Source organism: Penaeus chinensis, chromosome 20 (assembly GCF_019202785.1).
Source record: "Penaeus chinensis breed Huanghai No. 1 chromosome 20, ASM1920278v2, whole genome shotgun sequence".
Lineage (NCBI taxonomy): Eukaryota > Metazoa > Arthropoda > Malacostraca > Decapoda > Penaeidae > Penaeus > Penaeus chinensis.
The window spans coordinates 2,947,355-2,953,212 of record NC_061838.1 but is presented as its reverse complement, the minus strand read 5'-3'; the positions used below and the strand labels follow the sequence as shown (position 1 = coordinate 2,953,212).

The window sequence follows — 5,858 nt, the reverse complement described above, 5'->3', positions numbered from 1 at the left end:
CGGGGAATATTTTCGGCTGTCGGGGACTATCCTCGTCTGTCGGGGAATATTTTCGGCTGTCGGGGACTATCCTCGTCTGTCGGGGAATATTTTCGGCTGTCGGGGACTATCCTCGTCTGTCGGGGAATATTTTCGGCTGTCGGGGACTATCCTCGTCTGTCGGGGAATATTTTCGGCTGTCGGGGACTATCCTCGTCTGTCGGGGAATATTTTCGGCTGTCGGGGACTATCCTCGTCTGTCGGGGAATATTTTCGGCTGTCGGGGACTATCCTCGTCTGTCGGGGAATATTTTCGGCTGTCGGGGACTATCCTCGTCTGTCGGGGAATATTTTCGGCTGTCGGGGACTATCCTCGTCTGTCGGGGAATATTTTCGGCTGTCGGGGACTATCCTCGTCTGTCGGGGAATATTTTCGGCTGTCGGGGACTATCCTCGTCTGTCGGGGAATATTTTCGGCTGTCGGGGACTATCCTCGTCTGTCGGGGAATATTTTCGGCTGTCGGGGACTATCCTCGTCTGTCGGGGAATATTTTCGGCTGTCGGGGACTATCCTCGTCTGTCGGGGAATATTTTCGGCTGTCGGGGACTATCCTCGTCTGTCGGGGAATATTTTCGGCTGTCGGGGACTATCCTCGTCTGTCGGGGAATATTTTCGGCTGTCGGGGACTATCCTCGTCTGTCGGGGAATATTTTCGGCTGTCGGGGACTATCCTCGTCTGTCGGGGAATATTTTCGGCTGTCGGGGACTATCCTCGTCTGTCGGGGAATATTTTCGGCTGTCGGGGACTATCCTCGTCTGTCGGGGAATATTTTCGGCTGTCGGGGACTATCCTCGTCTGTCGGGGAATATTTTCGGCTGTCGGGGACTATCCTCGTCTGTCGGGGAATATTTTCGGCTGTCGGGGACTATCCTCGTCTGTCGGGGAATATTTTCGGCTGTCGGGGACTATCCTCGTCTGTCGGGGAATATTTTCGGCTGTCGGGGACTATCCTCGTCTGTCGGGGAATATTTTCGGCTGTCGGGGACTATCCTCGTCTGTCGGGGAATATTTTCGGCTGTCGGGGACTATCCTCGTCTGTCGGGGAATATTTTCGGCTGTCGGGGACTATCCTCGTCTGTCGGGGAATATTTTCGGCTGTCGGGGACTATCCTCGTCTGTCGGGGAATATTTTCGGCTGTCGGGGACTATCCTCGTCTGTCGGGGAATATTTGAAAAAGTGAATGAAAAAAAAAACTATAAACACAAAAACAAAAAAGGTAAGAAAGCACTGCCCTAAATAATGCCCTTAGCATCACGACCTGCTAGTCTTCCTCTTCGAAGTCCCCGGTATACCAGCGGGTCTAGAAAGTGTGTGATTACCTGCCACAAATCTATTCGCTAATCTTGAGGAGTTTTTCTTTAAATTTTACCCTTCTTCTGATCACTGTGAACGACAGACCTGCAATATTGTGGTCAGTAACCGGCGACCGGCTTTTTTTTTAATAGAGATCCATTCTTTCCTTTGATCACTTGAGTTCTCCTTCTGAAGAATTCTTGAGCTCAGAGGCTTAATACTTTAAACCAGTGCTTCCCAACCTTTTCATTCTGTGGTCCCCGATCAATATATATAATAAACTCCATGACCCCGTGAAGTATCTGTTATCTTTTCAGTTTCAATTATTGCTAGTTATGGATATTGCAATGGTGTCTGGAAAAATCCATTATATTGATATGTGAGAGATAACTATATGCAGATATTGTAGATGAGATAAAACTCAGTTTGTTTCGACGTCAGAATGTTTGCCTGCCTCCCAGAAAGCACCCATGCCGCCAGGTTGAGAAACCAGCTTTAAATCGACATGCTGTAAAGATTAATATCTTTGGATCACGCCTGGACATGCTTCTGGAGAGAACACAACAACAGGTTTATGTGACTATTAGCAGTTTGGAGAAAATAATAACGATAAAGAACACTGTGAGTCTCTTAAAACTCTTAGTTTACCACAAAAGAGCTGATATATATGTATGTGTATATATATATATATATATATGTATGTATGTATGTATATATGTATATGTATATATATTTATATCTATACATATAATTTGAGAGCATTTTTGGACTTAATATATATATACACATATATATGTATATATATATATATATATATATATATATATATATATATATATATACACACACATATATACACACACGCGCGCGCACATACACGTCATCATATTTTGCAAGAAGACAAAAAGGATTCAGCAGAAACTGTAGTAACCAACCTGCAAAATAAGCAATATAATACAATATAAAACCTGTTGTCCACTTATATATGATTTATACACATCATTTTACAAAATGTGCGCGTTCAAAGTTTTTTTTTTTTTTTTTTTTTAAGCTTGCATCTATAAGATAAACATCGATATTTCACTTTAATACACTTCATTCATGAAATAGGGTGCTTTAACGTAAATATATCGAAGTCTCTGTTATAGATAAAGGTCTGAACTGACATATGATTATTAAAAACAATTGATAAACATATTATCGGATATTTGGTCTGAGACCTCCTTTGGATGCACTACCTTCATATATTCCTTGGACATAAATGTATTCCAACATTCCAGCATTATGTTTGTTTAACCTCACTAGGTGATGATGAATTACATTTTCTCCTTTGCAGTACGTATGTTTATCTCATTTGGGAGTTACTTTTGAAAAAACTAGGGGGTAGGGGGAGTGATCCCCCCCGCTGCCCCCTGTTAATGGCGCCTATATTTGGAGTCCTTGGCGGATGATAAACTTTAAATATTTTTCCTTGGTTTAAATCCCTTGTTGGTTTTGAATAAAGAAGATTTAATTCCACCTGTTTTTGTATTCATCTATTTTATCTACCGTACATAGTATCCCTTGATATCAAACTCGTTTTCTATAAAAAAGAAACAAGCATGGGACGGGGGCAGGTAAGCGAAATGTATATAACGTGGACTAAACAAGTTCATATTAAGTGCCGTGAGTTAGCGTGTGTTTTCTCTTTCTTTTGAAGGGTGGTATTATGTTTAAAAAAAACTCAATGAGTGGCAAATTGGCTTCTAAGTTTCCAGGAAAATTTTCTTTATAATTGATCTGCATTTCTATAACAGGATTGCAGGTGGAGAACACTGTAACATCACTCAACTATTCTTCGTTTTTCTGGTTTAGGCGAAGTATACACACAGATGTAGGTCCTGTGTAGGAATGTACATATGCATATATGTGTATGTGTGAATATGTGTGTGTATTGACGCATATTAACTGCAAGTAAAACAACGAAGGTAAGTAAAGCAAAACGCACGAATATGCCGAAGGCCTTTTCGCATTGACTGCTTCATCAGGGCATACGGAACAACTAGATATATAGAGGTATATATATACATGTACTTGGCGGTCAGGTCAGGTAATTGTCGGTGATCAGGTGAGCGACGACCTTGGCTAGTTCATGGCTCCCCGTTGCGGTGTTGAAGTTGTTAGTAGAATGTATGCACGCCGCTTCTACCATCTTTCTTTGTCGTGGGGTCAGGCCTTGTTTTATGATGGAAGCCTGGGACCACTTAAGGAGATGGCCGTCGGTGTCGATGTGAACAACGAAGGCGTTCCTCTTGTCATGTCGTCGAAGGGCGCTACGGTATTGGTCGATTCGTTGTTCGTGGAGGCCTCGTCCTGTCTCACCTACGTATACTTTCTCGCAGCCGCCGCAAAGTATGCTGTGCACCTGGCTAAGAGGTCTGCTGTGGTCTGACCTCTTTTCTCTTAAGATATCCCCGATCTTACCAGAAGTGGTGGGCTATCTTCATAATGAGGCCCAACAGGGCCTCCAGGTGTTCCGTCAGCTGCGAGTGTGGGATGATAATTCTGTCTTGTGTTGTGTGGCGTCCCCTCTTGACCTAGTCAAGATCTTTTCTGTCTTGCGTCGGAGATGGGCGAGCAGGGCGCGAGGGTAACGAAGCAGTCAATGCGAAAAGGTCTTCGACGTTGCATTATTCCATCTTTCATATATATATATATATATATATATATATATATATATATATATATACGCTAAGAACACATATTGTCTTAGCAAATAAAAGAAAAAGAATTTAGAAGTTTCTTGATAGCGAAATGAAACAGTTTATAAATATGAATATAGCACTGATTTTAAATACTTCCAACCCTTTTCAATACTTGCTTGACATGGCTATTAGGACGATCTGCCAACCAAAGTCAGAGCGAGGTGGCTCTAGGGAATATATAAGCCACAGACCTTGACCTTTTCGCGTCTCCGGTGACCCTAGCAACGAATATTAATCCATTAATCCCTACCATTAAGCTTTGGATTTAAATATTTATTGACCTAGAACAAGAACTAGGACTTTGCATACGAATTATAAGTTCACAGTTCTACAAGTCTTGGTACTCTATAACACTGGACTGTCGGATCAGAAAGTCATAGAAAAACAACTGCAGCCGGTACGAAGTCATGACTGGCGTGCGCAGAGGAACTAAGCTACGTATCTCCAAGGTCTTCATATTGTTGTTGTTTCCGTGCATTGCGTCGGATCCTGGCACTTTAACTGGCAAGACCGTGCGTCCAGTCAGTTACGATTCCAACTTATGAGTCCAAGATAAAGTTACTCGTACAATCCAGTAAAACCATCAAGTCAGGATATACGGTTACCTCGCTACCGAAGGACGATTCCGCTTATCGCCTGACTGAATTTAATATGGATATATATTATATATATATATATATACTATATATATATATATACACACACATATATACACACATGTATATATACAAATATATACATACATACATATATATAGATTTATAATTATATATAACTACACACGCGCGCGTGCGCACAATGCACACACACACACACACACACACACACACACACACACACACACACACACACACACACACACACACATATATACACACATGTATATATACAAATATATACATACATACATATATCTGTATGTCTGTATATGTATGTATATATACTTACATATATGTATATATATACACACACATATATACACACACGCGCGCGCACATACACGTCATCATATTTTGCAAGAAGACAAAAAGGATTCAGCAGAAACTGTAGTAACCAACCTGCAAAATAAGCAATATAATACAATATAAAACCTGTTGTCCACTTATATATGATTTATACACATCATTTTACAAAATGTGCGCGTTCAAAGTTTTTTTTTTTTTTTTTTTTAAGCTTGCATCTATAAGATAAACATCGATATTTCACTTTAATACACTTCATTCATGAAATAGGGTGCTTTAACGTAAATATATCGAAGTCTCTGTTATAGATAAAGGTCTGAACTGACATATGATTATTAAAAACAATTGATAAACATATTATCGGATATTTGGTCTGAGACCTCCTTTGGATGCACTACCTTCATATATTCCTTGGACATAAATGTATTCCAACATTCCAGCATTATGTTTGTTTAACTCACTAGGTGATGATGAATTACATTTTCTCCTTTGCAGTACGTATGTTTATCTCATTTGGGAGTTACTTTTGAAAAAACTAGGGGGTAGGGGGAGTGATCCCCCCCGCTGCCCCCTGTTAATGGCGCCTATATTTGGAGTCCTTGGCGGATGATAAACTTTAAATATTTTTCCTTGGTTTAAATCCCTTGTTGGTTTTGAATAAAGAAGATTTAATTCCACCTGTTTTTGTATTCATCTATTTTATCTACCGTACATAGTATCCCTTGATATCAAACTCGTTTTCTATAAAAAGAAACAAGCATGGGACGGGGGCAGGTAAGCGAAATGTATATAACGTGGACTAAACAAGTTCATATTA

The 5,858-nt window shown here is 40.5% G+C and overlaps 1 pseudogene; it reads left to right on the top strand.

The window, feature by feature from the left end:
* The window catches only part of LOC125035784, a 13,304-nt pseudogene extending 8,845 nt beyond the window's left edge, over positions 1–4,459 (top strand).
* The last annotated feature ends 1,399 nt before the right edge of the window (positions 4,460–5,858 follow it).